The sequence below is a fragment of the Passer domesticus genome, chromosome 2 (genome assembly GCF_036417665.1).
Source record: "Passer domesticus isolate bPasDom1 chromosome 2, bPasDom1.hap1, whole genome shotgun sequence".
In the NCBI taxonomy this organism is placed as follows: domain Eukaryota; kingdom Metazoa; phylum Chordata; class Aves; order Passeriformes; family Passeridae; genus Passer; species Passer domesticus.
Genome location: NC_087475.1, coordinates 34198323 through 34210460, shown reverse-complemented (window position 1 = coordinate 34210460; position 12138 = coordinate 34198323). Strand labels below are relative to the sequence as shown.

At 39.2% G+C, this 12138-nt stretch overlaps 1 protein-coding gene across 5 annotated transcripts in view; it reads right to left on the bottom strand.

The window, feature by feature from the left end:
* Positions 1–12138, bottom strand: part of JADE3 (jade family PHD finger 3) — a 64260-nt gene that overhangs the window by 50826 nt on the left and 1296 nt on the right. Inside the window, exon 1 of one of the 5 annotated variants that reach the window (XM_064408187.1) lies at positions 819–842. The exons of the other annotated variants lie outside the window; for them this stretch is intronic. The gene's annotated coding sequence lies outside the window, so the exon portion shown is untranslated. Of the gene's footprint in view, positions 1–818; positions 843–12138 lie in introns of those variants that run through there. 5 annotated transcript variants of the gene reach the window in all.

Genomic DNA, 12138 nt, shown 5'->3' with positions numbered 1-12138 from the left:
TTTCCAGGCAATACTTATCCTACAGTGATTAGAGATAGCAAAGAAAAAGTCAGTAAGCTTTAAGAAAAGTTTTGTAAAATCCCTACAAAGTCTTTGAAGCAAACAGTGCTGGATTTCTACTTGTAATAAACTGATTTGTTGTTTATTCTTCCTCTTCTTCACAAGCTTCTAAATAGTCCTGACTACAGTGAGTACTCTGCAGTGAGTACTTGCGATTTTTATCCCTCTTCCACAGTGGTTTAGCCAACAAAGTAATTCACTATAAATCCACAATTTCATTATAAAAATCTAAAGACAGTCCATCTCACCTTAAGGTAGATCAGAGACCCTGAAAGCATTTAGTAAAGCCTGCAACACTCTAGCACCTTCACTTTCCACTGTCACAAAACTACTTTATGACACCTTTATGCAGCAACAAGCCTATTCTTAATAACAGTGATTTAGTAATGCCCAACAACCAATTAAAACTTGCTGGGAAAAAAATTTCCCACAGCGGCTTACCCCACCTTCAGACAAACAATGCAGCAGGATGTCTAGAAGGATAGGTTTCATAAGGCAACCAACAAGTAACATCAAGACATTTTATGAAATGCTCTGAAGTCCTGGGCCCCAGGCACTCAAATGGTGACCCAACACAGCAGTTATTTAGCTTGTGTGCAGTGCCAACCATTCTGCAAAACACTCAAAACATCTTATCGATTACTTGAAAATCATTGTTACACAACATAAGTAACATACACATGCAAAAAACTGAGTCAGGCTGAAAAAGCTGCCCTTACAGGGAAATGCTACTAACACCAACATAAACAAACACCTACTTTAAGATGCAAAGTCGTTTACATTCTTCATATACAGATAGGAGACTATAATTAGTCAAACAAAAGCCTGCATCTGTAAGAGGTGAAATGTAATGGGATAAATTTAAGACAAAACCCAAAAGGTTTGGGCTTAGCATTAAGGAAACATCTTAGGAGTGAGAACTGCTGACCCATGTCCCCAGGGGGAGGACTGGAGGCTGCAGCTCTTGACGTTTAAACAAAGATTGGACAAGAGTCCTGGTTGCTGTGCTGCCAACACAACATGCTCCACAGAGCTCAGCTCTTCTCAACCCAGCCGGAGGGCAAGGCAACAATAAATGGGACTTGAGTGTAAAGAGCACTGCACAAAGTGGTTTGTTGGGACTGTCTGCACTGAGGGCTGCACCTCACCATGCAGACGTGGAGCAGCAAGTACTGCACATCAGATACTCCACAGAACTCATGCGTATCGCTGCATCCTAGTGACAGCAAAGCAATTCCAGGTAGCTATTCCACCATTCCATCTCTCTTCCCTACATCAGAGACTGAGGGATCTATAGATATCCCTGACAGATGCTACAGTGTACAACTGCATGCAAGGACAGTGAGTGCACAGCAGCTCAGACCCCTGCTCCTCTTTTGTGGGAAGAAATGTTAAGGTGATGTGTTACTTCAGCCTGGTGCAGGATGCATTTCTCTCTAAAGAGCAGGTGTTCCCTGCAGCAGGATGCACCTCAACACAGAGGAATATAGCAGAAAGAGAATATAAATGCATGAGGCAGAAGGCTGCAGAACAAGATCTAAACTAAGATAAAAACATAGGAAACTGGCAGGAGGCTTCCTGATCCACAAAGGCCTGGAATGGGGTACAGGCAGAAACAACAAAAGTATTTTGGCACTACCTACTACCAAAAACTTGAAAACAGGCCTATGAGCCACAGAGCAGCAAAAACAAGCTATTTATAAGGATAAGTCCAAAACAAAATGGATGCAGTTCTTGAGGAAGGAGATCATTACATGTCCTGCTGTTAGCCACAGCCACATGCTGGCCAGTTGGATTTTAAGTATCAACCCACGTCATTCGACTTCTACCTCGTATACTAAACAGATGTGCTCGTGTGCATTTCCTGTAGCTGAGTGATGGCAATACTGTTTCATGCTATTTTCTGAAGGGTGGTTCAAACAAACATTTCAGAAGCAATAATCTAGATGACCTAGAAGCATCTTTTTCCATAGCCAAATTCTATTATTTAATGCAACTATATTTGTACACAGATCTTTAGTGGAAATCTTAAAATAAAAAATAGAAGTATTTAAGTGTGAGAACTTCTAAAGTATGGTAAGATAATAGATGTTATGTTTCTGATGGCACAGCTATGCAACTTCCATATTCTCCACAGCAAGTTCCATGACCTCACCACACACACAAGAGAGTCAAAAATGCTAAAAGCAGTATGTGAATCCTCCACACAATGACAATATTAAATATGAAGGGACATATTTAAACTTTGGACCAAAATAATACCAAACTGCATTTCAATGCACTCAAGCTAGGGCTCTGGAACAAGAAACAGCAAACCCCACAAGGTTTTAAGTCCGATGCAGCAAATGGAAAAGTCTTGACAGTGAGATTCAAAGTGCCCAGCATGTTCAGGACAGCCAGCTCACACACCAAACAGGGAACGATGCCAGAACTCTCTCTTCTCACAGATTCAACTACTGATTTGCAGTCCTGTAAAGGATACCTTCAAGAATTAGACACATGCTTGGACCTTTCTTCCTCCTCTCCTCATATGCACTCTTCAGGCATCAAATTCAGCATCACATAAGGTGTCAGCAGTTGCCACACCTTCAAAGGCTGTCCTTAGTTTTCACCCCATCTTCTGAGTCCTCCTCTCTGGTCCACCAAAAATCTGCCTTTTCCTCAAACCCTTTTCCATTGCACAACTCTGCTGCTGCCTACCTACAGCACTTAAGCATCTATGGTCATTCCCATCACTTCACCAAAAGTCCACTCTGTGCAAGCATTTCTTATCTATGTTGAGATGTTTTGCTTCAACTTGCAGGATGACCAACGGTGGTTGCTAGGGAGTGTCAGGAGGAGCTCATGGCTCAAACCACCACCCGCTTTTATACAACAAATGAGCCTGCTTAGTCTCTGTTCCAATCCTAGTCAATGCAAATAGGAAAAAAAAAAGAAGAAACTACAAGCAAAAAGACTGAGAATAATTTATGCCTGGATTACAGGAGGAAAGTTATCTCACAACTGGATGGCAGCAAGAAAAGATTCTGTTTCCTTTTCTGGATACATTAAGTTGTGATTCTCACCAGTGTACAACACAGGGCTTCAGAAAGGCTACAGAGCACACTCTTTTGAGTTTCTTCAAATGCTCCAGCTATGTGGAATTTGAGTAAAGAGCAGTGTAGATACTGAATATTCCTGGCCCTTAAGGGAGCCTCAGTGACCACAGAAAAATAACCCTCATAAACAGCTCACCTCACATAAAACCATTTACTCAGTATTTAACTGAATGTCAGCTCCCAGAGGAAAAAAAAAAAAAAAAAGAGGGCAAGAGAAAGGTAACAGTGTTAACTTCACCTGATTATCACAGTGATTTAAAGTACTTCTGACATCCTTTATCAAACTTGGCACATTGGTATTTGTGATTTTTCATAAGGAAAGCCTTTCTGTTCCTTCATGGTCAGACATCACACCAGCACTTAAACTGTCACCTTCCCCTGCAAAGAAACTGCATAAATAAATAAAGCACCCAAGCTTTGCCCTTAGACCACAAAAACACAAGGCTTGGAACACAATCAAATGACGATTAATGAAGCAGCAGACACTAAAACACAGTAAACAAGACTTCATCACCTTCATCCTCTGTGGCTGCAAATCCCTTAGCAGCAACCAAATATGCCTTCTTCATTGAAGATGATCTTAAATGGTTGGAAAGGGTTCTGTTGGCTTTTTTTTTTACTGCTATGAAGGAGGAACTTGTGTCAATCCTTTTCCAAAGTAACTCCTACTCAGTTAGACAAAACACATGACAAACTCTGAGAAACAAGCAGGGAAACTTTGGTCTTGGTGGAGTCAATGGGAATTAAAGCCAGCGCCAAAACAAAGCCAGAAATTAGCAAAACATTTATCTGACGAATTTGTGATCAGAATTCCTAAATTACAAAACTGAATTTATTTCTTCTTAAAATCTTCTGATGCAAATATATTGGGGAAGGGTGCAGGATTGCAAGACCAAGCTGTAAAGCAGGAAAACTATTCTTATTTGAAGTACCTACTGTCAGAAAAACTTACTGTCAAAAGGAAAAACCTTTAACAGAATTATCTAAAATATTTAGATCTTTCTGTTTTCTTGTAGTTTATTAATGCAAGACTTCCACTACACAAAGCTGTTGCCTTTATGGAGGCAAAACTTCTGATATTGTTTATTAGCAATGGATAAAACTAGACTTGCATAGTCCCCCAGCCACATCATTATGGATGGGCTTCCACCAGTTCCAAGAAGGACAGCAGGTAACACTGCCCTTCACAATACACTGGCATTCAAAAAAATAAAAGAGAAAACTTGCCTTAATAGGTTTGCTCCCTTAGAGTTTTACATTACTTCTGCTTACCTGAAGCACAAAAACATCAATAATCCTGCCAGACCTGGAAAGCTGAAAAGCAGAAGTAAACAAAGGAGTTGAGCTTTGTCTCCTTTGAGAATTGCCATCATGCAGTTAAATCCACAATTCTGACTGATTAAATCCCTGTGAACCTATAAGAGACCACAAAGAGGCAGAAGTGACAGAGTACCCTAATGTGACATCTTTAGATCTATCTAAAAGATAGATCTAAAGATGCTTTGTTATAGCCAAAGAAATTTGGTACAGGAGTGAAGGTGGCTCAACTTGTACAGCCCTTGTGCAAAGGCTGACACTAATGCTACTTCAGAGTCAGGTGTACATGACCAGTCAGATCATTGTAACAGTCACACCAGAGCAGCACCTTCAAACTGTTATGAAAGCTGACTTCTTTGGTAGAATGAGATTAGGACAGATTCCCTGAAATTATTTAGAGGGGGAAAGAAAAATAGCATTTTGACAAAAAAATTATCTTAGGATAGCAAATGGTTAAAAAAGGGTTTAATACAAGTAACCAGGTTTTAAAAGTTACTCCACTAAATCAACGCTTTGCCACGGTCTCACTTTTTCTAGCAGTTCCTCCCTATATAAAAATCAAGTTTGTTTTGAAACTCTCTCATTATCTGCACCAAATTAAATACAATTGCTGATGTGTGTTTAAGTCCAACATACAGACTTAACTTCCTTAACCAAGCAAAATTTACCTATGCACAGACATAACACAGAGGGGTTTCTTGTTAAACACTAGCTAAATAGTCATCACACCAATATCAGCATTCACCAGGAAAGAAGTTTAATATCACAAATACTTATTTTAATGAATTTTTAAAAATACAACTTGAATTTGCAGTGCACGGTGCTTTTGTACATATACATATGTAAACCCCCACAAATGTACCAGCCACAAAAAAAAAAAAACAAACCTTACAAAAAAACACTGATGAAGGAAAAGGCCCCCTTTATCAGACTGAGCAAACTTGCACAAAAAAAAAAAAAAACCAAACCAACAAGTCTACCAAAATACTTTCAGGTTGACTACAAATAATCTGGAAGTCCATACTGTCTGTAGTCTGGTATAGGAGACAAATTTAATTTTACCTAGATGATTTATTATAGGGTCTCAAGAAGACTGTGAGACACTCACTGAAAACACTGTTTTGTCCAATACAAAGGAAGAAGTTGGAAAGTTAAGTTAAAAAGAAGAGGGGACAGCCAAAGGGAGACTACTAATGCATCAAAGACATGGATGGTTGAGAGAGAGAAGAACTACAAATCAAGTTCTCATCTGAAATAGAGGCTTTACTTTTTTTCTTACGTTTCTTCAGACTTTTTTTTCCAACTCTTAACCCATTCCTACTTCAAAAATGGACTGATTCAAATGTAGACGTCAAGCACACAGAAGTGAACACAGAAAAAAAAAGTAGTTCAATAATCTTAGATAATGAAATGGCACCTGCAAAAGTTACGAGATTTCAGTAACCTAAATGAATGCACATCCCTGTTTGTTACATATAGAGGCTTCTGAAAATCTAGAACAAGTACATAGAAGATGCCAAACAAAGGATCTAAGACAGCACTTAAGCCAGTTTAATCCACGTAATGGGAGTCACAGGGCTCTGACTGATACTGAGCTGATTGGCAGGAGTGTAAGCTTTCTAATAACTTGTGTCCCACCTTCTGAAATCTTATGGCATTTACAAAGGAAGAAGAATGAAAACATCATGCATCAGATCCATATGTATTCAGTTTTAAGCAACAGAGGAAAGACTACTAAGAATACTGAGTACTGAACCAAAGTTTAACCTCCTCTTTCTCGGAGCTCAGAGCACAGTCCCATTTTCTACAATATTATACCACAGATATTCTGTCTCTGTATAGGTGTATACAACCAAATAAGGCAAGCCAGATCTCCATCAAAACTGAAACACATGAATATAACCTGCCAGTCACTGGCAAAACCCAATGCAGTTGCCATTTTAAGTAAACTCTTTGTACACTCGCTATCTACATAAGTATTTGGATCAAAAATATGTTTACTACTAACTTGAGCAAACTTAGGCATCTGAAAAATACCTGATAAAAAAACAGCTTTCACAATTTTCATAAAATATCATTGGAAATTTTAGTATGAATCATTAAAATTACAAAACTATAAGAATCAAAATGAAACCACCTGAATTTATGCATACCAGTGGCAAAGGGCATACAAAACCATTTTGCATCATTTCTATTTATATAAAAATATGGAATTATTTCATCCCACAGGTTTTTTCATCTTCTTCTTTGCCCAAAAAAATGAACAAGCACTAACCAAAGAAAGTGAAGAAAATTAGTATCTGTTATGCAGACATAGTATTTTGAAAAATATCTTCCATAAAAGAATCAGTACCATAAGAAGTGAATTTCACTTCCTAGGTATGCCAACACCCATTACAATTCTGTTGTTCATAAACATGCACCTTATTAAGATCAACTTTTTGGTTCCTCCCTCACTCCTAGCACACTCTGTTACAGAGCTGCAAGTTCAAATTTGTTGAGCAAAATGCTTCACTTACTTCTCAAGATTGCTCATTTCATGCTACAATGGAAATGATTACATTGTTAACATAAGGAAGACTGCAACTTCATTATCAGGTTTAAGTAGCTCCCTTTCAGTTACTTAAATGACAGGCAATTTGATTTTTGTAAAAGAACACAACTGCTCTTGAATGAGGCCTGAGCCGAAGAGTTGCTGGAACTCCCCCAAACAAGGTTAACAATGTCAAAGCATAGCAGCACCGCTGACAAGCAGCACCCCTTCCTTTTTCAGTGCTCTGGTCAGCAGTTCTTGGGGAAAAAAAAAAAAGAAAGGCTACCATAAAAAGCTGTTATTTTGAAATGAGCATTTTTATCCTCCCTCCTATCAAACAACATCTAACAAGTTTACATTGCACTGCAGAGTAATCACTCGTTATCACTATTTCAGTCACTATTTTCCTGCTGGGAAAAGAGTCTATTAGTATGAAATCAGGAAGAAGAGCACCACTTTATTACTGCTCTTTCTATCCAAGTATTAATAAAAGTGGGAGAGGTATTAGTCCTACCTCTCTGCTGAGGCTCCTCCTGGCCAGATAATTGCTGAGCCTAACATTTTCCTGTGTGTCCCTAATGCACTCACGTACTGAGTATTTCAGCTCCACAAGGTCCTCAGTTGGCTTGTTTTTTCATTAAAGCCAAAACCTGTACAGGACACGGACACTATTTCCTATGATGAGTCCTCTACAGCCACTTTCATATCCAAGCTTGCAAATTAACACTGAAAAATATTAAATAAGTACAAGCAGTTAAAAGCAGAACAAATAAAGAGAATTAAACACTAGGAGTCCCACTAGGGACATTTATTTCTTCCCTCGACAGGGCAGACATTTCTCCTATACACTTGTGTATCTAGCGGTTCAAGATGTCAGGTTTCCTGACATGTCAGCAGATGGAATATATACCTTTTTATTCTGCTATACTTGATATGTAGGGGAAGATTTAAATATTTGCACACTAAAAGTAGTAATTTTCTCAATACCACCACAGTCTATAGAGGAATCATTATTTAAAAACTGTCTGGTCTGTTAAACCAAGACTTACATTTTGAAGTATGAATGAAAGCTCACAGTTTAGTTATGGTTTTCAAGGGCTTGTGAACAGCCATGAAACTGTAGCTCTTGTCTAGCACTTGTAGTAAATCCATCATTTATCTACAGATTTAAAGAATTTCAGTCATTCGATATTACGTGATAAACTATATAGCACAATTAAAAGACAGCACCCAGGCAGAACTTCTCCCATGTGGTTCTCCTCTCATTATTCTGTCATCAACCCAACAGCATATTCCAAAACAAGAACTACCTGAAAATAAAAAACAGCTTGGAAAACTCTTCATAACACAGTCAAACAAAACTACCTACTTCCAATAAATGTTCCTGGTCAGCACTTTGCAGCTCCTGGTGTGTGCGGTATCACCCCACCATTTGGAGGATCTCAGGCATTCCAGCCTCTACTCAGGCACTTCACTACACTAACTATCAGAAGCTGTTGGACTTGCTGTACACCAAAGCACTTGTGCAGGCATGAAACTGCTCTTTAAGACATGAGCAAGAGCCTGAGCCTTTCACCAGCAAAGGTTATCGTCAGGAGCTTTAAGCAGGTAAGACAAACCCTCAGAAAATATTCAAGAGTAACTTTTTAGAGCAAGGTGGGAAAAAAGGAAAGAAAGGGGGCTGAAGGAAGCCCAGAACAGTAGATTAGCAAAATAATACATAATTCTCCCAAGAATATTGTGTGACAAGCATATTCAGTTTAGTAACCAGTCAGGCATGTGGCATAAACCTGTTTTTTAACATCTCCTAGAGCTCTAATTAAAACACAAAGAGACATTAATGACACGATTTGTTATGTTCACCATTCAATTCAATAATCAGGAAGCACAGCTCTTTAATCTAATGCTGTAACAGGTGTACTTTGAAGAAGAAAAGCAGTCCAAAGTTTTCAAACACAGTTTAACAAGCTAAGGCAAGCATCCCAGTATTTAATCCAGGAGAAAGTTATAACAAAGAGCATCAGCAGTCACGAGCTTATCCTCCCACCTTCTCCTGCTTCTCTGAAGAGGGCGACTAAGGAAGTGCCAGTGGAGCCTCCGCAGTCATGCTCACAGCTCGGGGTCTCTTCCATTCCTTTAAATCTGAGTAAAGCCTGCATTATTGCTCTACAAATGCAGGAGCTTTCCTTAGGTCCAAGATCACGCATCCCAGACTGCTCTAATCCCTAAATTCTTGCTCTCCTACACACTGAAATAAGGTATTAAATGTTGGAAAAGTTCAGATGTCATCTAGAAAAGGATAACTTGGAAGTAAATGAATAACAAAGAGTGAACAGCCCAGGGAAACATGGAGGTGCTTGGTAATTACATCGGCATCTTTCCACAGAAAGCACCACTGGGCTTGTCACATTACATTTCTGAAACTTATTTACCAGATATCTTCCTGTAGTCAAAATAAGTTGAAGTATCAATAAAAATAGTACCAATAGACACAATTTTTAGGGGGGACCTGCAGTTGTAGCTGGAAAACAGCATAAAGAAAAGTACTTTTGAAGTGACAGGTGTAATTGATCATTTAACATGAATAAATATGAAAGAAATCAATTCTCAAATCAAAACTCCGTTCTTTTTATTAGCAGCATTAGATTAAAATAAGCTATGTGCTGAAATGCAACATTTCATACAGTTATCTCACTTTTCAGAGGTGCCATCAAGCCCTCCAGATCTCCAGCATCTCCCACTCCCACCTGACCCAGCCTCCACCAGCATAAAACCTGCCAGGGCCTTGACATAACATTTTGTACATCAGCTCTTCAAGATGCAAATAGCATCTGTTGGCTTCCATTACATAAATACCCCCGATAAGAGCTATTATTAACTTGTTAGTTTCCATTTTAAGTAAAGTATGTAAAAATTGTATATATGTCTCCAATTACATGAAGCTTCGAGCGTTACAGGCACTTCAAATCTTCAGAAAAGAGAAACACCACACAATTTCAGAGGTTCCCCTCCCTGCAGAGTTCAAAAGCCCCCGAGTCCCCTTAGCTATAGTTCTCACAAAAATTGTGGGAGTGGAGAGATTAAGCAACATGCGCAAATAGTGAGTTTTGGCTCAGTCCATTTCTGTCCATAATGAAAGAAGTCACCCGCTAAAACACAACACTACCACTGATCTAGGCAAAACAGTAATTTTTTGGTTTTAAAATGCATTGAGAGAATGATACCTATACTTAACTGAATATTAACTTTTACATTTCGTTTGAATACAACATTCTTTGCTATCAAATTGCCTGGTATTGTCTGAAGAGTGGTCATAACACTACACCATCAAACCCATTGAAGTAATAGCCCCCCAAAGCACTTACAAACCTCTGAAGGAGACTTGTAGGGACTAAAGGAAGAAGACAAACCACAGAAACAGATGTTTACATGACATTTCCATCCATGGATGATAAAAGATGCACAACATAAATGGGTGCACATTCCTCCTCCAGATGCATCCCATGTCTTGCCAAGCTAACCAAAAATATGCAGGCACCATGCCCCACTTCTCACCCACTGGGGCATGATAGTCAGGAATTAATTACAAAGATTGAAATAAGCTACCTAAATAGAGCACAAGGAACACTGCAGGAGTGTTTCAAACTCCAGTCAGCTTGTACAGGGTTTAGCTTCACTTCTCCCCATCAGGTCTACCAAATCCAGCCATTTTCACCATGGCCTTAGACACCTGCCAACACACTAGCCAGGAGTTTTGGTGACCAGTCAAGACATCCCCCAGGCCAGCTGCAGCAAGCTCTTGGGGAAAATGCTCTACAGCGTTCAGCATGTGAAAGCTACTACAGTGACCATACACATGTGTCTCTGCCCATGTGTATATATATAAAAAACTGTACAGGTAAAAATAATGCTCAGTTGTAGATAAGAAGGCATCATATAAATTCTTCTCCACAAGCGAATCATCTAGGTCTATGAAAAGTATGTATATTTTAGAAATTAAAACAAAAAGCCCACAATAATCCCAGGTATCCCAATAAATCCCAAACACAAACTTCCTGATTTTCTGCTGCTGAGAGGAAGTGCACAGAACTGCAGAGAAGAAAACAGCTGCGTTTATTCTAACACTACACTGAGATCTATCTATCCCAGGCTCTTACATCCACAGAGGATTTTCATGGTTTTAATGAGATCCCAAATGAAGATGCATCCTTGCCAAAAAATGTCACTGCATATGTTCCTACATCAGTTCTCTAGCAAACCTCTGTGGGTATCTCTGTGGGCACCCCTCTGTGGGTATCTGCTACACGCACATAACACAAATATAACAAAAAAAGACCTACAGTCAGACCCAACTCAGAGGAATTTTTCCCACTGGAGGAGAGAGGCTTGCTCTGTAAGAGGAACCTAGAAAGAGGAAACATCAAAGGAGGGACAGGTAACAGAAACAGTTCTGCTATTTTGATTACTTTTACTGCATCTAAAGTCCAAGTTTTGCAAATAAAGCTTTCGAGTTCTCCTCCTCTGTGCAATAAAAACAGGGCATGTCATGTCTAGTCTGAAAAGAGGTCAGAAGTTCAGTTAAAAAAGAAAAACAAAACAACACAAACTTTAGATTCTAAAAGTACTAATTTGCTTTTACTCTGAAAAGGTCCGTTCTTAACCAAAGAGACTTCAAACTGCATTTTCTCCCATTGGTAAGTGCAGGTAAATGCTTACTTCTGATGTCTCCTTAAGGAACTCTGTGGCAAGCTGGAAAGTTATGCAAACGTGCCTTTATCCAGGTCGACCTTTCCAGCCTAAGGCTCTCACACTTTGAAGCCAGCTCTCTAACCATCACTAAGATGCAGTCTCAGGGTGCAGAGATGAGCAGGTGTGCTTGAGATGCTCTACAGAACAGCCCATAAAAAGCACCAACCTGATGCAAAAAGTCGGCTGCTGATTAAGCATCTTGCAAGCACCAGGACAAAATACATTTCTCTTAATCTTTCAGTTTTAGGGCAAAGGCTCTTTCACATTAACAGAGAAGCACAGCAGCTTTCAAGTATCTAGTGTGTAGTAATTGGAGGTTTTCTAATCATACCTGGATGTTATCTTCAGCACCCCTTTTCTCCTGAACATGAAAAAAACCAT